The following is a 26,186-nucleotide window of genomic DNA, read 5'->3' on the forward strand; positions in this document are numbered from 1 at the left end:
CTACTTGGACTACTTGGTGAGTTTTTTTTTTTTTTGGGTCTGGTCGTGGGGCCTGAACTCTGGGCCTGGGCGCTGTCCCTCAGCTCTTCAGCTCAAGGCTAGCACTCTACCACTTAAGCCACAGCGCCACTTCCGGCTTTTTTCTTTTTGCTTATGTGGTGCTGGGAATCGAACCCAGGGCCTCAGGCATGCAAGGCAAGCGCTGTACCACTGAGCCACCTTCCCAGCCCCCTACTTGGTGAGTTTAAGTAACCTGATTAACCTTGGTGTCCCTCATTTGTCCCATCTACAAACTATATCGATAGTATCTATTGTGTGAATTAATTGAATTGATACCAAGGAAGCATTTAGCTTCTGTGATTGGCATAGTGAAAGCTTTTAAATGTTTGAATTGGAAACAGTCAGCAATATTCAAGATTTTAAATACTCTACCTGAACTCAGGTTTGGGTTTAGAGTTCTAGGAAATGTCCACGAGTTTCCTTCTACTATAGAAAGACAGAGTTGTTCTACTGCTCCTTGGGCTATGAATATATCACCATTTAGCCTTTGCTGATTGTTTATGCTGCATAGAGTACACAAAATTTCACATTTAAAGGCAAGCCTAATTTATCTCAAATAATTTAAGAGAAAATGAAATAACACTGGTGGGTCAGTGAAATGCTGAAATGCATTGGACAGGAAAATGAAAGATCGGTTTCAATGGACCAGATAGCATCTTAGAATGACGTCCTTACAGATAGTATTATGGAGAGCAGGCTACAGGGCTAAGAATGTCTAGATGGCAAAAAGGGTGGATGTAAATCCTAGTTCAAGGAACAAGGGAGAAGAAATGGTGGGAGCAAGCAGAACATTTGTGGAGGAACCCAGGACATGAATGAAAGCCCTCCTCTGGTGCATCAGAGGGCACATCTGTGAACAGACAGTGAGGACTGAGCCCGGATATGGCAAAGAAGGTGACAAGGCCTCAAAAGACTCGAATGTATAGCTTGATTCCTGTCCTCTCCGTTTTATTGATAGAGCAATGGAGATTTTTTTAACCAAGTCACACTCACTGATTAGAGCTAGAGCTAGTGTTAGGCTGACCCAATGAGCTCCAACTTCCTGAAGAGTGAATGTGCAGTTGCCTCACAGAATACAAAGAATCTGCCCTTGGCAAACCCTGAATGTTCACCCCATGGTCATCTTTCCAATTTTACAGATTAATTGTTACCCCTTTTTTCTGCCTATATTCCCTAAAGTGAAAGAAGCAAATGTTGGACCAACATAAACTACCCAAACAGAGGCCCTATAATAATCCCCCCCAGGAATACTCCGCACAGAACAGGCATTTGATTATTGGAGTGCTGGCTTACAAGCCAGTTCTGATTTTCAAGGCCAAGCGCTGTCTCCAGTATTGCACCCCTTGCAGTCATTCACTATGATTTCAAACTATTAAGAATCTCATTTCTGTTAATGGGTCCACCTGCATACCACCCAACCTATGTACTTATATAATTAAGCACCAATTCTAGCTTCCACATATGAGAGAAAACAAGTAACTTTTGTCTTTCTGCACCTGACTCACCGCACTTAACATAAGTAAATCCTTTGGGTGGTATGCCAGTGCACACAAATATTATTAACTACAATGCCATAGATTCAAGGGAGAACAGTGTAATTCCTTAGAAAGGCTAAATCAAAGACCAACAAAATAAACGCCAGGAAACAGGTACTTGAAAGGGATGAGGTAAAGTTAATGGGAAGGGTATAGATAAATGAGAAGAAGGGAACAAGAGAATGCAGTAAAAAATTCAATGCATATCCCACAAAATTAAGAAAAATAAGAGAAGGGGTAGGATGAGTGACAATGTTACAAGGGGTGACATTGATCAAGACACATTGCATTCACAAACGGCTTTGCTGAATGGCAATTCCTTTGTACAACTACTTAAAGATAATAAAAAATATTTAAAAAATGAATCTCATTATTATTGCTGCCAAGGTAAATGGCTCAATGTTCTTTTCTTTTCTCTGCTTTTCTTTTGCCTACAAAGCATGTTTGGTTTTTCTCCCTCACTTTAACCAAACACTTTGAACTCAATGACGTGTTATCATCTTTTATTTGAATGTAGCTTCCAGGATAGCTCTCCCTGGCCCTTTTCTAAGATTGCTGATCTGAAGTTTATATTCTACAAAGCTGTCACAGAATCCTGTTGGCCTTTAGATTAGCGAGCAAGCAAGAGAGAGGTTGCCTTTTGGTTCTGAGTCATCTATTGCTGAAAGGCTACATTCCTATGCTGTGGACATCCTTTCTTGATTAAAAAAAAAAAGCCCAGGTTGACATTCTTTGGGAATTCTTGCTTGCCTGGACATTCTTAGGCAGTTGTTTCTACCTTTGCATTAAAACAATCTTTTCTCCTTCTGTCTCTGTATGCTCCATAGGTTCTCCCATAACATGAAAAGGAGCAGCAGGAGAGAGAGGGTAAATCCTGTACATTAACACAGCCCATAGATGGCTGTGCTGGGAAGAGAAGGCAAGCCAGAAAATCTGCAAACAAAATGCAAAAGCAGATAGGAAGTGCTAAGACAGAGGTGGTGGGGATTTAGGCGCATTTTATATTCTGCATTGTTTTCATTGGGTTTATTTCCCCTCTTTCACCTTTGAGTGGGTGCAAATCACTTCTGAGTTCATTTCTTACTCTCTTCTCCTCCTCTTCCTCCTTCCTTCCCCTTCTCTTTACAGCCCTTTGTGGAAGGTAAATCAGAATTAGTAGGGAACAATTATCTTATCACTTTTTTTTCTTCATCATTTATCACCAGCCCTTTCCCTCTCTGACATATAGCTTGCATGTTGCAAATTGCTCTAGAGTGTCCTGAGGAAATGTATAATGTTCATGGGAAAAGCTTAGGCTGTCAGAATTAGAGTTGGGAGAATGACTGCATGTATATTCATTGCATCAAATGTAATTTCACTGGATACATTAAAATGTGGAAAAAATGACTATGGCTTCATTTTTTTGCAGGTCCTATTTGCCACTCAACACATGGCTTGCCAGGAAGCATTGTCTTTTCTTTAGTAAAGCTTCTGATGTCTCTGCTGTTCCTTATCTAGTTAGTAAGAAATCTTTCACTTACATAGTACATCTTCTCTATCAATATTTTGTTTTGGTTAAAAAAGACATGTTTCTTCATTGCAAGTATCTTGCTATGTTTGTGTTTGTATGTACTCGCATTTGTGCAAGATGAAGATTTCAATGTTTATATAATTTGTTTCTTCTGACTTAATGGTCAAGGTGTTTTATTACTGAGCTCACTCCTTTAGTTCTTTAGGACAGTTATGGAGCTGATGTCCTTTGAAGATAGGAGGTGCAGTGGATTTAAAAATACACATAGGCAAGAGGAGAAGCAATCAGCAAAGGAAAAGTTTCTGTTAGCATAAATTGATTGCACAAAGGGATTTTATGGCGATATTTATATACATGTTAAATCTATCAGTCAGGTTCATTGCACCTGTATTACTCTTTCTTAACTTCCTTTCTTCTCCCTCCCTTCAGTTTTACTCAGTTTCATTTTGCTCTTTTCATAGTATATGTAATAACATACTTACGCCATGTAGCAACACTTCTAACCTCTTCACCATCACTTTACCATCTTCTTTTCCCCATCACCCTCCCTCAACTGTCATAACCATATTATATTATTATCACTATCATTACTATTGATCTAAATTCTGCATATGAGTAAAAAACAAGCGATAGTTGGTTTTTGATCTTGGCTCATCTCATTCATCCAGTGTCTTGCAAATGACATAATTTCATTCTTTTTATTGCTGAATAAATATCACATACACACAAACATTACTTTTGTATCTTTGTCCTATCATCAGTTATTGGGCACCTAGGCTGGTTGTAAATAGTACTGCTCTAAACACACGTGTGGGACTCTAAATGCTAAATTGCATTCTTGTGGATACATGCCCAAGAGTTGTGTAGCAGGTTCATATGGTACATATGGTTTCTTGGGGAAGTTTTATACTGATTTCCCCAGTAGCTAGACTCATAAACATTGCAGTTGACGTGTCTATGGATTTCTTCCCTTTTTCCTCACTGATTCTCACTGGAATTTGCTGTTGTTTTCTTAGTGATTGCTATTCTCACTGGGGTGAGGGAGAATGTCAGTGTCATTTTTAAAAATTATATTATTATTATGTATAAGTAGTTGCACAAAGGAGTTACCATTCAACTAATCAATTTTATAAATACAGTGGATCATCCCATTCATCATTCTCCCTCATCCCTTTCAATCCAACCTCTCCCTCAATTTTCCCATTTTCATAGGATTTGCATTGTTGAATATTATGATTGCATTCTTCCTCCCTTCCTTGCTTCGTTTGGTGTCCTTTTGATGTGAATTTCCTTTGAGTATAAAGCTGTTGAACAATTCTTCATAGATTTATTGGCTATTTGGGAATTTTCTGTTCATTTCCTTAGCCTATTTATTAATTAGATTCTTCATGCTTTTGGTGTTTAGTTTTTGTAATTTTGATGTATTCCTTTGTGCAATAATAGTTGGCTAAAATTTTCTCACATTCTCTATCTTTTCTTTAATTCTAGTAATACTTTCCTTTGATATCAAGCAGTGTTTTAATTTTGGTGGGAGGGGTCCTGGTTGTGGGCCTCAACTCTGGGCCTGGGCGCTGTCCCTCAACTCTTCAGCTCAAGGCTAGCGCTCTACCACTTGAGCCACAGCGCCACTTCTGGCTTTTTTTTCTGCTTATGTGGTGCTGAGGAATCGAACCCAGGGCCCCATGCATGCAAGGCAAGCACTCTATCACTGAGCCACCTTCCCAGTCCCAGTGTTTTAATTTGATGACATACTATTTGTCAGTTATTACTGTTGTTTCCTAAGCAGTTAGAGTTCTATCAGAAAGTAATAGCCTTTGTCACAATCGTCATGTGTTTTCTCTGTTTTCCTGTAGCTGTTTCCAAATTTTCAGGTATTATATTAATACCTCTTATATACCTGGAATTAATTTTAATAGAGGGAGAGAGATAGGGATCTAGTGGCATTCTTCTACATGGGAATATCTAGTTTTCCTACCAACACTTGCTGAAGAAATTGTCTTTTCTACAAGGTATATTTATTGCTCCTCTGTCAAAAATCAGATGGCTATAGCTGTGTGGGTTCCTTTCTGTATCTTCTATCAAATGTACTATTGTCTGTTATTGTGCCAGTACCATGCTGTTTTTGCTGCTGTGGCTTTGAAATATAATTACAAGTCAGATTGTGATTGTTTTTTTCATTGCTTTTTTTGCTCAGGACAGTTTTGGCTATTCTTTTCTACTTCCATATGCTTGGGGAGGGGATTGGTTTTTCTATTTCTGTGAAGAATGACAGTGGGGTTTTGATGGGGATTGCACTGAATATGCAGATAACTTTCAGGAGAACAGCCATTTTCATAATATTAATTCTTCCAATCCATGAACATAGGACGTTTTTGCTTTGTTTGTTTTTCTTCAACATCTGGTGTCTTCCTCGATTTCTTTCTTCAGCATTTTACAGGTTTTCACTGTAGAAGTTTTTCATATTTTTATTTCATTCCCAGGTAATATTTATGCTACTATGAATAGGATTCTTTCCCTGATTTGTTTCTCAGCATGTTTGTTCTTGGTATATAACAACAGATTTATATATATTTTATAAATTCTCAGCATATTTATTTTTAGTATATTTTTAAATCTCTGATATATATATATATATATATATATATGATTCTAAGCCATTCTGATTGAAGTACTTCCAATTGAGACAGAAAGTCAGAGCATAAGAAGAAATGGAATTTGAAAGGATAAGAAATAAGTAGAAGCCAGGTGCCAGTGTCTCATGTTTATAATTCCTGTAATCTCAGAAGGCTAAGAACATAGTTTGACATTAACCCAGACAGAAAACTCTGGAAAACTCCATCTCCAAAATAGCTAGCTGAAAGCTAAGGCAAATGTGAGACCCAGTACAACACACACACACACACACACACACACACACACACACACACACACACAACCCCCCCTCTCCCAAACAACAATTGACAACAACAACAAAAAGGAAAGGAAAAATGAAAGAAACGAATTAAAAAGTAATAAGTAGAAACTCATGGAAGAAGGAAAGACTAAAGGATACTGCAAAGTATAATCACAGATAGTGGTAGCCCATATTCTACCTTTGAGCAAACTGGAAAAGAATGCTGGTAACTCTTGGTAGGTCCCTCGTGTAGGCATCAGGATCAGGTTACATAGCATGGAGCAGTGAGAAGTGTGTATTTCATCTATGCTTAGCCCCCTTGATTAGGTGCCCCTATGCATGGGATAGCCTCAGTATGATAGCCCTGGGTGTGCTGATCGAGACAATTCTCTCATGAGCAGTGGTATATTTTCAGGTGTGTCACTTCCTAAAAAGACATGGAAAATAAAATACAGTGAGAAAAATCCGTACGGCTCTGAAGTAAAATAAAATAACATTCCTTTCTACAATGCATTAGGGAAAGTTCCTGAACCCCTATGCATCATATTTTTCTTAGCTCCATGTGTTTTTGACATTTATCTTTATTGTAAAGGTGATGTACAGAGGAATTACAATTATATGTCAGGTAATGAGTGCATTTCTTTTTGAATGGTGTCACCTCTTCCTTCATTTTCTCCCAATTTGCCCTTTCTGACCCACCTCGCCCACAAGTCCTATAGTTCATTTTCAACATAGTGTCTAGTGAGTATGACTGCTGAACTAGTTCACCCTTTGTCCTACCATTTCTGTGCTTCCCCTTACGTTCCCCAAACAGATAAACTTACATAAAGACAAAGGGTACAGAAATCAGAAATAGTGACGAAAGGGGAGCAACAACAACAAACCATAAAAAGTAAAATAAAAAACCTCTGGTTTCCATTTCTTGGAGTTCATTTAGATGAGTATCATTTTGTATGGTTGTGTGCACACAGCTATTGAGCTTTTATGATTCTCACCCAGACTAGCCTCCTTTGGTCTCATTGTGTGACTGTTTAGAGTACTGTTTAATTCATCATTTGATGTTCCAAATAGGCCTGTACTTTTAGCCTCATGGCATAGATTTAATGACAGGCAAGGAAATCAGGTTACAAGAAGTACATTAGATCAACTGATTACTTAAATGGCACAGTCAGGATTTAAATCTAAGGCCTCTGACTGTAAATCCTGAGCTCTATTGCTGTTCCTGGCAGAGAGATAGAATAAATAAGTCTGTGTGTGAATTAATATGACCAGCCTTCATGCATATGCATAATCTAGTTGTGCATATGCAATTCCCACAAAAGCTAAGTTATGACTATGTGATCATTACAACTCTGTCATCTTTTCCAGCCCAGTATGGTTCAATACATATCAGTGTTCCTTCCACTGAAGTAATTTGGAGAAATGAATTTCTGTGCCTTAATTTCCTTACTTGTAAACTGATGCCAGATACAACTCTTTTGTAATTCACTGGGTTGTTAAAAAATTATGAGCACATTTCAGAATGTTAAAACTCACAAGTCAGAAGTTCTATTTGCTTTATTTATTGCTTTATCCACAAACACTAATACTAGACACCCAGAGTATCTATCTATCTATCTATCTCTATCTATCTATCTATCTTAACATGTATAGATAAAGGAGAAAGAAAATGAGATAGAACGATAGACAGATGATAGAGAGAAAGAAAGACTGAATGAATGAATGAATGAAAGAAGAATTTAAAAACATATATGTTAAGTTCCAGCCTTAATACTTGGAGATATTAGTTGACTTGTTCCAATGTGGACTAGGTATTACCTCCATTCTACAAATAAGGAGACTGAGGAAATTGATCACCAAAAGCCATACCATTAGTAGTAACTAGAAGCAGGGTAGAATTCAAATACAGGATTGATCTCACAGCTGTGCTCTTAGGTACTGGAATTATTTTAATTATTCCAGTTAGACACTGGATCCAGCTCTGTAGATAACACTAAGATAATGAATGAGAATTTCTTTCTGTCTAAATGTAAAAAGTCTATGATTGCTTTTTTTACTGTCTCTAGAATAAACAAGTAGAAGAGGTTTGACTTGGTAAAGAACTATAAGCCCAGTTTCTGAAGACAGGCAAGTGAGATTTTTCTCTCCCCATCATGCTGGGCGTAATCAGTATTCCCTGAGGTGCCAGGTGATGACGTTTTCTCCCCGAAGCACACATCCTTTGATAGCTCCAGCGATATGTGCTCTCCCAGGTCTCACAGCACCTGAGAAAATGTTGTTGGCTTCTTTCCGGAATGTGGAGGAGTAGTCAAAGACAACTAACATCCCATAGGGTGATGAGCACAGTTCTGTCCTTAGAATGAACTCATGCCAAGAGGCCTTGTAGTTAAACCATTTTGCAATTGGTAAGACTTTTGTGGGGTTTTTTTTTTATCAGTTTGTTGTGAAATAACCTATATTACTTCTTCTTTGGGGAACAGGAAAGATGACTCTTACAAAATATTAAGTAAATATTCATAGAGGATCATAATGATAAAAAAAAACCAGTTGCTGGCATCTCCACCTTCTTATATGAAAGGAAGATGGCTGCGTATCAACTATAAGGATAGTCATGCAGAAGCGGCGACAATTCATAGAGAACATCAGCTCTGACCCTACAGACCCCATCAACAGAGATAGCCTTGGGAAAACATGAACTCTGAGGCACGGATGAAGACAGGGGTTCAGATCCCTAGTACTGCTGCTTCTTAAGCTCTGTCACCTTGAGTGAGGCATTTTATATTGCTTCTGAGCCTTAGCTATCCTCTGCCACTTGAGGGAGGTGATTCCTGATACGGGGCTCATGGAGAGCTTAAAGAAGGCAACAAATACAGCATACCCAAGAGTGCCCAGAACTTAGGAGAGTGCTGTGCAGTTGTGTTTCTTTTCTCTCCAGGACTGACAATGTGATAAGGATGCGGGGGCAACAGCAAAGGGAATGAAGGCTCATCAGGATACATTCAGATGGGGACTCTCATGCTGTTAACATTTTAGGCCTGGGAATGAAAAACATAGCTACCTATAATTATAATTGGCCGATACATGGCCATTGTGTAGTTACTAAACGTTTGTGTTTTATTCACTCTTAGTTTTATTGTTATTATAAAGTTGATGTACAGAAGGGTTATATAAGTTACGCAATGAGTAGAGTTCTTTTTGAACCATCATCCCTTCCCAAGCTTGCTCCCAGTTTTTCCCTCCCTTCCCCAAGTTGTACAGTTCATTTTCAACATGGTGTCTAGTGAGTACCCCTACTACATTTGTTCACCCATAAACCTTTTTTAAAGGGCAGCTCCAGATTCACTGAAAAAAAAAAAAAGAATGAAAAGTACAGAGATTTACAATATAGCCTCTGCCCCAGGAAGTCTCCCTGAAATGGCTGTTTTTATATTATAGTTATTTTGATGCATCTTTAAATAGCTGCACAACATGTTAATTTATGTTCAACATGTTAATTTATGAGTACAATGAATCTTGATCTGGGTCATTCCATCCAGCGCTCTCCTCCGTCTCCACCCCATCCCCCCATCCCCCCATCCCCTCAAGTTACCTAGATCCATTTTTCACATTTGTACATTGAGTATTATCAATGGGTTTGTTCGCCATTCCTCTCTCCTAGAATGGACATTCTGTAGCAAAATATAAAAGTGGATGTAATCCTGGTCCCAGGACTGAAGGCCTTGCTGATCCAGTCTGAAGTAGCTGAGGGACCTTTCCTACTCGGTCTCCACTGCTCGCTCACCCTACCAAGTAGGCTGCATACCTTCCAGTTTGGTTTCATAAAATTGATGAGGTGACACTTCTGAAACTATCTATAGTCTCAATATGAAGAAGCATGTGAGCGCATAAGGTGCTAGAAAGATGTGATTTCCCATCTACTCATTTAACTCTGCTCTACTCCTCTCTTGTCACCTAGAAGGCTAAGGTTTTAAACAAAGTCCCACAAAAATGGCTCCTGAAGAATAGACTTGTTTTGTAGAGAAATAGAAAGCAGAGTTAATAAGTAGATGACAGGCAGTAATAAGTAGATGAAATAGGTTCTTCAAAGTGGACTGAAGTTCAGGGTTTGCTTGTTGCAGATCATAAAAGGAATTGTTATAAATTGCCGATCAAATAAAACAGCACTGAAATAGTTAGGGTGGAAATTGCTGTGCAGTATTCTTTCTTCTCCTGTGTGCATTGAAAAGTGATTCGGCGGCAGGCTGGAATGCCTTGTGCAGTTGCAGAGCAGACTCTTTCCCCAGAGATTTTTCTCCCTTTTCAGTATTAGCTCCCTGTCATTTCATCTATTATAGAAAAGTAAATGGTCCCTTCTACAAGATGCAGTGTAGCTATTATGTAATATCAATGAATAATCAAACAAAAAAGAAGCCAAAAAGATGGTTGTGCCCTTATATGAATTATGTATCCTCTAATATGGCTAGTACACTGAGGGGAAGATTGTTTTTGGTGGATTGTGAATAGGATTTATTGATCGCCCACAGTTTGATGTAAATATATTATGTCTGGTCAGATAGGAATCTTAGTACAGGGATAGAAGGGCCGGCCAAACTATGTGGCAGCCACAAGACACAAGATATACCTGAGAAAGAGGCAGAGCATGCTCCAGGCGCTGGTGACCTCAGGGTTTGCTTAGAGTTGTCATCAGAATAACACTTGGAGGGCCTGTGAGAAGAGGATCCAAATAGGGAAGTTCCTGTCTGGAAGCAAGCACAACATGTCTGAATAGCTTATCCCTGGGTAGAAGTGTTATATTTATTTAGCAAGCATTTCTCAAATAGAAAACAAACATTATTTACTAACTACACAGGATGTGGCATTGTATTAGACGGGGTGAGGAGAGATGCTGTAGGAGAACCTATGGGAATCTCTTGTGGCAGAAGGGAAGATTTTGGACTGTGAAAGTATTGGCTATGTCTAATAGTACTGAACCATATAACAAATTGTTAGGCACTAGGAGGTGAGTATAGCAGAAATATAATATGTTGAGCATTGGCTCCAGGCTATTCATTGGTGTGAGCATTTAATTTACTTTAATTCCTACTATGATAGATGAGATAACTGCTATCATTACCTTTCCCAGGATTACAATGTAGCATTGTTAGATGAAATGTAGCTAAGGTTAAAGCTTAAATGCTTACCAATAATGATGGGGTTTTCCTAATGTCTGGTGCATAGGAAAATTCTAGGTTGTATGTGGATATGAACACTTAAAAACACGTATGTATTGAATGGGCTTCAGAAAACAATCCAACCTATGATTTCATAGTTGTTTGTAGCACATGGTTGAGTTTTTAAAAATAGTAAATTGCTAATTATATAGCAATTGGATGAACATGGGAAACTCATGGATAAACATGTAAGTAGTTGAAATTGGGAAAGCCTGCACTAAGACACATAACTTTACTGGTTTCTAGAACTTCCATAACCAGAAACTTCGATTCTCATGCTCCCTGAATCAGCCCCTATAAACACCCAGTGATTTTTCCATGGTTGACTTGGTTTCTGAACTTTTGTTGCCTACTAGCGTAGAAAAGAAAATCCAAATTCTGCTAATTGGCTACATCAATACAAGTTGATCATTTCCAGACATGATTTGGTACTCCCTGTGATTCTTAATTTTATTTTCTGTCCCCCAATGGCTATTTCAAATGATTACCACGTTTTCTTTAACCACATCCATATGATCCTCTCTCACACTTGATGATCCAAACTTCTTTTTTCACGAAAAATAACTTTAGTTGTGTGCCAGTGACTCACACCTATAATGCTAGCTACTCAGTAGACTGAGATATGAGGATCACTGTTTGAAGCCAGCACAGGCAGGAAAGCCAATGACATTCGTAGCTCCAATTAACCACCCAAAAGCTGAAAGTGGAAAGGTGGCTCAAGTGGTAGAGCACTAACTTTGAATAAACAAGCTCAGGGACAATGCCTAGGTCCTGATTTCAAGCCCTACAACTGGTACACAGACACAAAAATCTCATTTACTGTTAAGTAAATTAAGACATAAAAGGGCAGTAAATTGAGACATAAAAGGACTAAGTAACTTGATCAATGTCTTACTTCTAATTACTGTAGAGATAGTAGTCAAACTTTTAAAATCTGACTGTAGATTTATCTATTAATCCACTAAACCACCTCCTTCTCTGTTCATCTATTTTGACTGGGTTAACTAATCAATGAGTGAATGGGTTAAAGAAAGATTAGAAGGTGAAACTTGGGCTATTCCTGACTATAGGAGCCAAGTCATTCTTGCCTGCATCTGCAGGTTGGGCTTGTACTTCAACATGGCTTGACTCTACATGTCTTTGTTTGAATTTGGGTTGACTTGGTTGCTCCTTTCCTTAGTCTTCCCATTGTTCCAGCAGTCTGTGGGGCCAACATCACTGACTTCCCTGGCTGCCCCTTCCCTGTTCTTTCATAGCTCTTTTCCCATATCCCACATAATTTATAGACATTCTCCCAGGAAAGTCCTAGACTTTTCCCCAGGCTCTCCTAAAATTTTATCTCTTGAATCCGTCTCTTTTTTATCATTCTTTGTTGCTTCTGTAATTCCTTTGCTTAACACTTTTCTTTTGATGATTCACTGGAGAGTAGGCAGATTCCCTGACCTCAGGAAATTCATATTGAAGTGGGTGACGGTGGGCTTTGACTAAAGTGATTGAGATCCATACTCTGGAGTGAATCATATCTGAGTTAGGACAAGCAAACCTGTGAGAGGTAGCATGAAGTTACTGACCATTTCTGTGAGGTAGGTGTTCATCACTTATTGTGAAACCAGAAATATCAACTGAGTGAATATTTTTCCCATTGTAACTTTTGTCTTCTTGGATGCAGCATGGAGAAGGTAAATGAACGGCTTTCTGGAATGCCTCACTATCATTTATTTGGGTTGCTACAAAGCCTGCTAAATGGTCCCCTGCCTCTAGTTCCCATCCATCTGCAACCCCATAATGATGCCAGATGTTCTTTGTAAGACAGAAGTGTGTGCTATATTGTTGCTCTGACTAGAATGTTCTGATGTTCCCTTTGCCTACTGCAGTGGTTCCCAAATCTTACTCTATCAAAATCTATTTAGTTTTTCAGGTAGATTGCTGTCTCATTCCCCACACATCCTATTCTTCAATTTTCTAATTTGGTAAGTCTGGGGTGGTCTTATCGGCTGAATTGTATACTCTTTTAAATTTGTATGTTAAAGCCCTAATCCATAGTGTGTCAGAATATGACTTTATTGCGAGCAATGATCCAATCATTGTGTATTATAAATGGAGGAGGTGAGGACACACAGAGACAGGACTTGTGAGAACACAGTTAGTAGAAGCTGTCTACAAACCATGGAGGAAACAACAGAAACAACAACAGAAAAACAAACAAAAAACAAAGGCTTGGCCTTGGCCTTTCTGCCTCTGGAACTGTGAGAAAATAAGTTTCTGTTGTGAAGCTCACAGGTCTGTGATATTTTGTTTGGACAACCCTAAAAAATACAGATGGGGTCTAAGAACTTGCATGTCTCGCAGCCTCTCAGTCCATTCTCACTGTCCAGAGAACACACTTGGAAAATACTGGCCCAAAGAACAACTTACACACTCATTCAGGAACAAAACTAGTCTATTTCCAATTTCATTTATCCACCATCTTATTCACTTATATCAAGAGCTTTCTGACCAACCGGAATCCTTACAACATTGGCAATATGCCAAGAAGCTTCTTTACCTGTTACCTCTCTGCTCATGGAGTTTCTCTTGCCTGAGTAAAGTTTCCACTTTCTCTGCCTAGCACTCTTTGTCTCTTCCCCCCTACTTATTTCTCTTGACATAATGCCGTCCAGACCCAACCATGGTGTTGCTCTCAAAGAAGCAGTGAGCAAAGTAGTGGTTACAAGAAACTGGGGAGCTAGGGAGATGGAAGTCAAGAGCAAATTCTCTCTGTTGACAAAATCAAGTGAGTTTAGTGGACCTATTTTACAGCATGGCAATTAGCTATTAATAGCTTTGAAAATTGCTCAGAAAATCTTGAATGTTCTCATCGCCAATGATACATATGTGATAAAAATTATAAATATATTAATTCAATTGATTTTGCCATTCTATGATGTATACATATTTCAAAACATAAGTGAGCACAGTAAATATATAGAATATTCATTTGTCAGATAAAGAAAACATGCCCATAAACTTAAGAAAAAATAAAAAGAAAACCTTAGCCTAAACATAACTTCTGTTAAAAAATCCTTACATCATCTTACAACTTGAGTAAAATTAATTTTACTTAAATTCACTTAGCATTTTCTTTATCCCCTTTGATATTGTTTATAGAATAAAATAATTCATTGTATGCTTCTTGCCTACAGTTCTCAGCTCCCTACAGCTCCACTCTCGTAGTGACCACCACAGAGATATGTAGCAGATACTCAGTAAATATTTCTTGAGTATTTGACTGGTAATATTGGTAGATAGACTCCTGTGATTGGAGAAGAGCCCTCAATGAAGAATGATGACCATATCTCATAATAAACCAATATTAAGCCTTACTGGATATGGTATAGAAAGTCTACCCCACCCCAGAAGGCACCACCAGCATTAGCTAGTCCAATTTAAGAGAAAAGATTTGTTAACTATCCAGAAAGAAAAAGAGAATAGTCCCAAATTGAATATTTCATATAGTATTTCTTTTGAATTGTCTGGGAATTTTAGTAGCCAACGCAGCAGCATCATTGGAGGTTCAGCTGAACAGACTGGCACAGCAAACGGCTTCCAAGCAGGAGGCTCAGGAGAAATGATTTCCCTTACTCTTCTCCAGCAGGGGCCTAACGATCAGTTCATGAAATGTGACTCTCTCTTTCTCTCCTTTTTTTTTCTCTCTCTCTGCCTCTCATCAAAACACTCTTGCTAATATTCCCTCTGTCCCAACCAGGGCAAATCATATTTTCTGAACTCCAAATGATGACAGACTATTATCTTAAGGTTAGAGGGAAAGATTCAACCTCCAAGGAATTTAAAATGCTGCCAGGAACATCTGGTATTAGTGCTTGAAATATGCAGATGCTTTGTTTAGTGATGTTGATATTTTGTAATTACCAGCCTCCTTCCTGTTTTCTTTTTTCAGCCTCCTCAATTTATTTCCAGCCTTGTTCTTATTCCATGCAGCATTAAGAATTCTAAGAGATTTTGAGTTCTGATTTATATTGCTAAATGACATAGGAATAGTATGTTGTTAATACCATATTGTTGGGTAAAACCATCGCTTTGAGGATTCTAACATGGTAGAATCATAGAATAGGCTACTTGTTACCATGAGAACTAAAGAGACAGAATGACTCCCAGCCCCACTCCACAAGAGGTTCTGTGCTTGGAATCCTTTACTCAATGACCTCATGTGAACTTCATTCACAAATTGCTGTCTGTGGCCCAGAGCAGAATGCTACCCAGTTCTTAGCAGTCTAGTATATTACAAGTTGTGAGGAATGTTTAGGTTTGTTCACAGTAAGGGCATTCTGTGGAAATGACCACAGTTTCTGTCTTGGGGTGGGTTTTACAAAATAGTCACTTAGAGCACCAGGAAGGCAAATATTTCTTTATACCCTAGAATATGATATGGTGACTGCTCTTGGAATTAAAAAGGAAAGTTTTATACTAAGTGCTTTTCCAACTCCTCCTTCACCTCAGATTTATGATTAAAAGAAGGAAGATCATAACATATTATAGACTATATATTCCAACAAATGTGTAGGAAGCATACACATTGGAACATCACATTGGATACAAATCACATGTTGAATGAATGATTGGATAAGTAAGTAAATGAAACTTTGGAGTTGAGCCTTCAAAAATTCCTGACCTTGTGATCATTACCATTTTATGTGTTTCCTGGGATAATCAATCAGAATTCTGTAAAGTCACATCATCTTTCTAGTGATAAAGACAACTAGAAAATGAGATCAGTTAGAGCTGTTTGTGAAATCCTTGGTGCACATTCTCTTCTCTTTAGAATTTTCTCTATTTTGTAATTCTCTTTCACTGTTATAATTACATTAATTACATAATAAAATTATATTAATCTTTGGAATTTAGCACTCCAGCCATATTGCATCAGGTTTTCTTAGGGGAAAGTATGTCTTTTTGTTTTCATTTCGAGTATTTAGTCTGTGGCTGCTTTCTTCTTTTATATCTTTGGACGTACTCGCTTTATTATTTTCATCTTCTGTTTGTCAGCTACACCAATTACAAGTATCTCAGATTTCTTTGTGTTTTATTATCCTTTTCATAGTCTTTTTTTGTATTCATGGTGACATATTTTTTTTCTCTATTTTAGATCATGTCTTGTAGGCTCTCCACTGAATCCTATGCACTGTTTTCTATTGTGCTATGTCTATGCTTCAAAAGGCACATTCATCTATAATGTTTTTGTTTTCTTTTCTTGAACACCATATCATCTTCTATAATCTAATGATGATAACTTATTTGAAATCATGAACCTCTTCTTAAAGCTCTTTCGATAGCAATTTGCAATTTTTGTGTTGAGATTTTATTCATAGAATCTACCTTTCCTGTCATGTTAAATGGTCTTCATCTATTTCTTCTCGTTCTGTTGTGATTTAGTCCTTGTTTTGCTTGTATAATTTTGCTGTAGTTTTGTAGCTTTTAGGAAGAGACTTCAAGTTGGTGCCATTTTAATTATTAGTTGTTTTTAATTTGGACTATGAGTTTCAGATCATATTAGAATACAGGGGAAAAAAGCTTAAGTTGGAGCACTTCATATATGTGGCTGAGCCTTCTCATTTCAAGGTCTTTTCTCAAAATTGGTTTTGTGTGTAATTACTTTACTCTTAGGTGTCTGATTTTTTCATGTATATCACTCTGAAGTCTGGAATGGTTTTCACCAAAACCTCTAAGCATTATAATCTAGGAACTGTTGCTTCTTGTACATCAATCACCCTGTTTTCCTCTGAGTCTTTGAAACAGGCAGTAATTCAGTGGATGATAGCAACCATCACTCAACAGTGGTTCCTTTTCACACCCACCTCCCTGCTTGTCTGTCAGAATAGGACCTGTTTCTTTTGCAAAACTTGCAGCCCTCATTGCCTCAAACAAATGACATTTCCGTAGGCCTTAAAGGGTAAGGTCTCTTAGTTTCTCTTGCTCTTGTTATGGTCTGCTTTCTGCTAAGGAACCTCTGTTCTCTTTCCATATCTTCATTTTCACTTTATTGGCATTCGATGCTGTAGTAGTTGAAGCAGCATTGCCATTTCCAGTTAAATGGATTTCTTCCACTAACAGTTGTTTTAAAATGTGGTATTTGAGTGAACAAAATAAAATGGAAATACCTTTGCATCTTCAAGCCCAAGTCCAGATGTATGTTTTTAAAGGTCAGATCAGATGTAACAGCCATATGTGGCTGATCGAACGCATTCTTTGAACTAGAAATTTCCAAATAACAAGCATTTGTTGCCATTATGATTTGACTGGGTAGTTTGTTGCAACTTTTCTAGGGGGGAGAAACAACTTTGAAAATGTAGGACAATATTTAAATATAAGATGGTAACATTTACTATGGAACAGAATTTATATAAATCTGAGTCATCCTAGATTTACTTGCTTGCATTCTCTAAGATAATTTTGTTTGTTTATTTGGTTTCTAATGTTTGCATTCTAGTGTTATTTAAGCAAAGGGAGATATTACTATTGCAGAAGTAAAAGACAAGTCCTTATTGCTTTAAAACAGTCTGCAATCAAACTGAAAAGCAGAGAATAGCCTAATAATGTATAAGGTGATTGCCAGGTTCTCTGGCGTTCTGGACCAGGGCTTCAACACATACAGTGAAGCTTTGTGTGTGGCTGAATTACTGTTGCCACTTCCTCCTTCTGGAGGAAGGGTTGTTAGCTATAAAGCACTAATGCAGCTGTTCTTTCTTGCTGAGTTCATAAATGAGCCCTAATTCATCAACATGTGCTCTCTGCTGGGATCAAAGATGGCCTCAGAATCTTTGTTAATATAAAGCTTACAGCACCTACCATAAACACATTCTAGTTAGCATGACAACAGCAACCTGCCTGCCACTCCTGCTATTTTGGTATAAATCACTATTGAGCATCTTTATGTAATAGTTCAAAAACAATAATGAGCAAATAGAAAGGAGCAAAATTATGTAACAATAAGGTAACTTTTCTTATCCGAAATACTTGATCTGTTTATTTCCCATGTCTTCTGGATAGAGAAACACATATTCTACTGAAAGAACATTTAGTGATGTTACTCATGGCCAGTACCATAAAACTGGAATAAGGTGACTAATCAAATATAAGGAGTTATCCAAGTTGTCAACAACTGTTTATTGAACTCTTTGTATGGCAGACCTTGTCCTCATGGAATATGTGATTTAGCGGGCAGTATGGGAATTAAAACATATTATGGTTAGCTAATAAGCATACAAAGTGCCACAAAGTTGTAGACTATACACTACTGCTGGCATTTGTCCAGGGATTCTGAGTTTGCTGTGGGTGAGGCAATTTGCCTTGTAGTATTAGAAATGGTCACAGAACAATATGTAACAACTATAACTGGATGTGATATGCACAGTAGAACAGTAATATACAAAGACCAGAAGGACAACTAAAGACATAATGATTAGTTCTGTTTTGCAATGTTTGGGACGCACAGAAAGGGAAGACTCGAGAAATTCTAATGAATGAATAGGATGTCAATGGGCAGATAAGGAAAGAGGGAGATTTATACCCAGATGAAACATCTGGAGTTTAAAAACTGTGGTGGGTCATCACCAAGTATTGGCAGATAACTATTAGTGATTTTGAATAGCAAGCAGTAGGCAAGGTGAAGATAATAAAAGATGGATATGTCACATAAAGATGTTTTAACGTTATTTTGTATGTACTGGTGAGCCCGGTATTGACAGGATCATACTTATTACGTGTAAACCATTTGGCAGCAGAACTGAGCATTGGTTGAGGAGTACAACAAAGGCTGGAGTTAAGGAATGCAACTGGGAGTTTGTCCATGCATACCATGTGAAGAGCTAAAGAACAATTATAATGAGCTATTTTAATGACCCATTTGAAATTAGCTAATGTAATTTACCCTTCTTTTTTTTTCCTTTTGTATCAGGCCTAGAGCTTAAAGTCAAGGTCTGGGTGCTGTCTCTGAGCTTTTGTGCTCAAGACTAGCTTACCACTTGAGCTGCAGATCAACTTTGGGATTTTGGGTGGCTAATTGGAGATAAGAGTTTCAGTCTTTCCTGCCTTGGCTGGCTTCAAACCATGATCCTCAGATCTCAGTCTCCTCAGTAGCTAGGATTTCAGGCATGAACCCCTAGCCCCTAGCTTAATTTATAGTATCAGTAATTTCTTTGGAATGAATAGAAAATATCAGTGGTCAAAAGGAAAAGTGAGGCTGGGAAGAAAGATAGCACCGATCAAAGGATACAATCTCGAAAGCTGCTACTGAGGGAGAGGGGTACCTAACCCAATAAGAAAGTCTGTGAAATACATTGTATACATCAGCGTTTTCTCATCTAAGAGGTGGAGGAGCTGGGACGTTCTTATTTTGACACTTCAAATATTGATTGAAGGCTATTTTTAGGAGCTTTAATTCATTCCATCACTTCCATCCTGCCTTTCAGACAACTGAGTCAAACATCCTTTGCTTCAGGTAAAATGGCCCTAGGTAAAGAGATTTTGTAGATATCTCTTGGCTGGGAGATGTGCCAAATAGATTGAAATACAAATCTGAATGTATGAGTTCCAGGCACTAACAGTTTGGAAGATTGGCTTTTCAGCTGAGTGTATGGAGGCACAGAACTGATTATACTCTTCTAATACCTTTTATGTAACACGTTATGCTAAATGTAGTGTACATCTTTGTCATACACTTTCAATCTCTTCTTATTATTTTTAAGTAGTTGTATGAAGGAGCTGCCATGGCGGAGGGGGAGGGGAGAGATGGGAGGGAAGGGATGGCAAGGGAAAACAAAGGAGGAGGCAATAATGCTTGATAAGAAATGCACTCATTTCCTTGCTCATGTAATTATAACCCCTCTGTATGGTATTTTCACAATAAAAAGACTTATTAATAAAAAAACAAAGGAGTTGCCATTTAACAAAAATGTTTATGAAAAGGAGGAGGCTGCAATGCTTGATAAGAAATGTACGCATTATCCTGCCCATGTAATTGTAACTCCTCTGTACAGTATGTTCACAAAAAAAAAAATAAAATAAAAAATTAAAAAAAACAAAAATGTTTATGAATAGTATCAATTTTAAGAGTCAAAAAGTGCTGGAAGGCTGGGAAGGTAGCTCAGTGGTAGAGCGCTTGCCTTGCATGCATGAGGCCCTGGGTTCGATTCCTCAGCACCACATAACCAGAAAAAAAGCCAGAAATGGTGCTGTGGCTCAAGTGGTAGAGTGCTAGCCTTGAGCTGAAGAGCTGAGGGACAGTGTCCAGGCCCAGAGTTCAGGCCCCACGACCGGACCCCCCCCCCCCAAAAAAAAAAGTGCTGGAATAAGACTCTAGAAGAAAAGACTGTTTCCTCATCTAACATATATAATTAATTGATAATGTAAAACTTAAGGATATCCAGTTCTATTTTCAATAGGAGGGTGGAGGAGAATCTTATTCTCATAACTGATCTTGCAACATTTTCTGAAGTTGGAATTTTAGCATGAAAAAAAAATCAAGCTTATATGGCCAAACAGAAATTAAAAAAAAATCACTAATGAAATTCATGTTGATATTTAAGAATTCTATCAAAGTTCAAAAAATTTTTATCCCCTGAACAATTCTTAGAGTACATCATACTATATCTGGTTTCTGTTATTCCAGAGATTTACATCTAGGCACTCGCCATAGGTTTATATCATATTAACTTGTAGTTTGGGCTGTAGCACTATAGTTCCTTTTGTACATCCTACTCTATGAGTTGGGTCAAAGTGATTTTTTCTTCTGCATAATGATACTAATTGTATTATTTTCCATTTAAGGAATGACTCTAGTTTCTAAACTTCAGAAGATGCAATTAAAACATTCAACATGATTGTGTCTCAATTGTGGGGCATGGAGCTGAACAAGAATAAAATGGGAGATAGCCATTGGAGTTATAAGCCTGGTAGTTTTATGTAACTTTTGAAAATCAGTGCCTATGTTACATTATACATGTTAAGACTTCTATGAAGAAATGATGGCTTGGGAAACAAGAGAAAGACTAAATAGAGTCAGGTGCGAAGTGGAGCTGAGCAGAGCTGCTCTACAAAAGAACAAAACACATCCCAGTGAAGCAAGGATGATGAACTGGTTGTTTTCACACGCAACACACAAGGGACACCATGAGAAATGCAACCATGGGAAGAGAGAGCATTGGCAGGAACTAAGCCAGTAGACATGAGCAGTTTCCATGTTCCAAGCTGTACATTGATCACTTAACTTTTGTATCTTTTTTCCCACCCCAGGGACCAAGACTTTTAGATCCAGACCCTTACAATTATATTTTAAGATTCTTCCACCAAAAGAAATCATTTTAGTTATGGTGATATAATGGCATCAAAAAATGGAGTAGGAAACATTTGGCGGTAGTGTTTACTTAAAGTTATTTTAAGGGGTTAGAAATCTGGGCTGAGGATGCTAAATGTAAGTGAAAGACCTTGGTGATCGTTTAAGGTTCCGAAATGCATAACCTAGGGAGAGCTTGCACCTGGTAGAAAAGGGGAAGGGCAAAGAGGAAACTTGTTTCCCTGTCGGTACTTGCTGGTTGGCCTTCCTCTAATTGGAGAGTGGCTTTCTCAGAGGAGCCAATTTGAGAACTACTTTTGCTTGGTTGCTACATGATGCATGTTACTTGATCTTTCTACTCCTTCACATTTGTCACTGTAAAATTGGATGGTATCTCTGGTTCTAAAAGTTATTGTGGGGACACCTAAGCAAAGCCTGCCTGGCTGATGGTACAGTGTCCACTTGAGTCTCTCACTGTCCTTGCTTTGAAATGAAAGTTTTCTTTGAAATGGAGGCTTTCACCTGGGAAATCCATTTTGTCAGGAGGTGTGACTCTAAAGTAAGGATTACAAATTCCATGATGTAGTATGCATGACAAGCGTAAGAATTTAAATCGTGGACTTCACAGCTATTAAAATGATGAGCTGTTTAAGATGGACTAAAGATCAGCAAAAAGCAAAGGTTCGATGAAGAGCAGAAAATGAGGCAAATTTCTGGATAAAGGCTTATAATCTAATTATCCACCAGGATTCCATAAATATTTATACAAAAGTCGTAAGACTGGAAAGAATTTCAAGTAAATGCAAATTGAATTTTTAAGTTCTTAACTTCCTTGGTCACTTTAAGCTCTTTTATGCATTTAAAATGTTATTGAAATATTTAAAAAGTATTTTAACCACTTGGGTATGACAGGTTGTCAGTGGCTAAATGGTTGACTAGATATAAAACATTACATTCCATCAGCTGTTAAAGCTGTCCTAGCCAAAGAGTATCTTTCAATTTCCTTCAAGATCACTTATGCTTCAATGAATAGCATTAAACCTCTTTGCTTTTTGTAATGTCACTTCATCAGCATGGAATTTTGCCCTTGACCTATAAAAGATAGAAATGGGAGGTTTCTAAATGAATTGCATGGCCACCTGAATCTAAGTGCGATTTCCAATCCTCAGAACTGACTGCAGAACGGAGTAAGAAGAATGAATGGTTGTTTGCTGTGGGTTCAAATATAGGCTCAGTACATGGTGATTACCTATTGACTCAGTTAGACCAAGTTTTTCTGGCTCTAGGAGATCAGAGAGGATGAGATAAGCTTGGATGGACATGCATTTAGCCAAAGAAAGGATTGGTTATTAGAGATCTGTCTACAGTCTTGAACATGAACACAGTTGTCCACTGATATCAAACCAGAGAATAATAGAAATTCATCAGATTCCTTGTCTTTTAGTATGCTGTGCACCTCCTTGTATGTCACAAACTGCATGATTAAGCTAGGCATATATCTTTACATTATAACTTTTCTCTCTCTCTCTTTCTCTTTTGGTGGCACTCTACAACTGAGCCATGTCTCCAGTCCTTTTTGTGCTTGGTTATTTTTCAGCTAGAGTCTTACTCCCTGCTCAGGCATATATCTGGACTGTGATTCTCCTGTTTTCTGCTTCCACTATAGCTAAAATGATAGATACAGTACCACCATGCCCAGTTTCTTTTGTTGATATGGGGTCTTGTGGAACAGGGCTGGCCTGAAAAATGTGGTTCTCCTGATTTTAGGCTCCCACATATCTAGGATGACAGATGTGTATCACAGATACCCAGCATACACTACAGGTTTTGTCTGATCTTGAACAAAACATTCAACTACTATACACCTCAACTTCCTTATCTGTTAAATGGATTTATTGATAATAGTGCCTGCCTTGAGGTACTGTTGTGAGGACTTACTAAGGAAACCCTGGAGAACACAGCTCTGCCTGGTTCACAGAAGTTTTGAAACTATGTAAGTGATCTAGTAAAATAAAGAGAAAAGAGTGTCCCTGAAGGAGGGTGGGGGGTATTCCTAGATACTAGGATTATATTTTTCTTTGAAAATAGTTGCTTTTCTACAGTTGTAAAAATCCTTTTCTGAAAGTTTAAGTATAGATCGAAAGTTTGCATGAGATGATACATAGGAGCCCTTCTTACCCTGAGACACCATTATTTTAAGAACTTATTTCATAGTAAGTGCATAGGATATATCTTTCAATATTTTCTCATCCCAAAATGCTGATAGCCTGGCTATCCTGAAGCAATATTGCATAGGATAAGGAGCTAGAATTCTAGAGAAGAAAGCCCGTGAGCCCAGCGGGCCTAATTTATGTCGTAGTATGAACACTTCCTTACCTTGTAACCATCTGAGATGAGTTATCTAACCTCTCTCAGCCTCAGCACCACCATTGTAAAATGGGATAAAGAGCATCTTTCTCAAAGCACTGGAGTGCTTTATTCCATGCTAAATGATAAGGCCCTGGGTATCTAGAAAACAATTTCTGCCTTCAGTAAGGTATGTCTGAGACTCAAACACAGCTTCACAGCATGTTTCCATTCTTTAACTGGCAAACACATCTCCTGCTTTGCTTTGGCCCTTACATAAAGTGAATGAAAGACTGTGTGGCACTGAAGGCCTCCTGTTAAGGATTCAATTAGAAACAGTTTGGGTTCATCCATCACACAGTCACCAAAGTGTCTAGCTTTCCCAGGGGCACAACAAACACCTTTAGGACTAGCTTTCTTTTCTTAATGACGAACTTTTCAATTTTGTGTCAGGAGCACATGTGTTCATTTATGCAATCGTCTCTTCCTTCTCTTTAGAGCTTCAGGCTTTTCCTACCATGATGTGCTAAACAAGAAGGGTTGGGCCACAGTTCATTACTGAGTTTGGGCCATCTAACTGTTAGCCTTACTATTGCTTTTTTTTTTAATTAACCCCCCAAAATCAATGGCTTTCTGTATGCCAACAATGAGAAAAGTGTGGCTGAAATTAGGAAAGCAACTCCATTTGTAATAAAATAAATAATAAATAATAATAATAATATAATATATAATATAATAATAAATAATATAATATAATATATATTATATTATATATTATATACAATATAATATATAATATAATAATAAATAAAATAAAAAAATAAAATACCTAGGAATTAACTTAACCAAAGAAGTTAAGGACCTCTATGATGAAAACTTTAAAAACTTGAAAAAGGAAATCAAAACAGAACTTAGAAAATGACAAAAACTCCCATGCTCCTGGATTGGAAAGATTAACATCGTGAAAATGACAGTACTTCCCAAGGCTATCTACAAATTCAATGCGATACCTATCAAAATTCCAACCTCATTCTTCAAGGAAATAGAAGAGGCAATCCAAAAATTCATGTGGAACAATAAAAGACCCCGAGTAGCAAAAACGCTCCTCAATGAAAAGAACACAGCTGGAGGAATATCAATACCAAATTACTATTGCTTTTGACTGTTTATTTTCTGGAGCTTTTGAAATCACCAGCAATCAGCCTACCACTTTACCTACATTGACCCTTCTTTGAGCTCTACACACTGAGTTTGTATTTTCCTGGCTGCCCAGATGGGGTTTTTTTCCTGGTGGTGTGAGGAATCTGGAAGAACCCACAAGTACTTCTAAAGTTTTTTCCTGCTGATTGGTTCATTGCTCTCTTTATTTTCCAGATTTCTCTTCCAGTCACAGGAATTAATTTTTCCCCACAAAACCTTGTTGGCTGATATGTGTCCTGCATACTGCTACCTTCTTGACTGCCTTATGGGTTCTCTGGGAGAAAATTGTGAAATAAACTCATATTCAAATCTGAAGCTTTTCTGAAAATGAATGTGAATAAATTAGGTGTCCGGGGAATTAGCCAAAGCTAAGTAACTAATAATCATTTTATTGCTTGAATAAGGAGCATGTTTAATAAGTATCATTAACATTCTCTACTAATGTTACCTTCTTAAGAAGCAGAATTATGTAGTAGTTTCATCCTAATTGATGAAGTCTTGCTATTCAAGGACAAATGTGGAAAACTGAGCTACAGAGGCTGAGTCCAAGGAGCATTCATTCAACAAACATTTATGGAACACCAGGTCTAAGCTGAGTACTACACTTACCTGTAATTGACCTCTTATACTACAAGGGGATAGATAGAAACCCAGTAAGCCATATGGACTTAATCTAATGTACTTACTTGATTCTAGCTGTGATTGGATTCATACTTAGCAGACTCTACAATTAGTGTTTAAATCCATCAAACAAATACTTTGTTATCTAAGTGCAAAGTTTGTGCACTACTGACTTGTGTGATCAGGTTGACATTAGCCCAGGGAAGGAGGCTTGCCATTCTGGTGGCATTCTAGTGACATTCGGCTGAAACATATGTTGCGGGTGCACCTGCCAGGTTTCCTCGGAGGTTACAAGCTAGCAAAGTGCAGAGACAAAGGAGAACATGATGGAATACTGGAACAGGTATTGGCTTCATCCCAAAGGTTTTTAATAGATAGCAGCAGGCTCATCAGTCTTTAGCTCCCACTCTTTGGAGGGGATAATTTACACATTTATATATGTGAGTATGCTACATAAAATTCGCCATTCCCTTCATCCCTATTG

This window comes from Dipodomys spectabilis, unplaced genomic scaffold, assembly GCF_019054845.1.
Source record: "Dipodomys spectabilis isolate Male_0828 unplaced genomic scaffold, ASM1905484v1 ptg000006l, whole genome shotgun sequence".
Classification (NCBI taxonomy): domain Eukaryota; kingdom Metazoa; phylum Chordata; class Mammalia; order Rodentia; family Heteromyidae; genus Dipodomys; species Dipodomys spectabilis.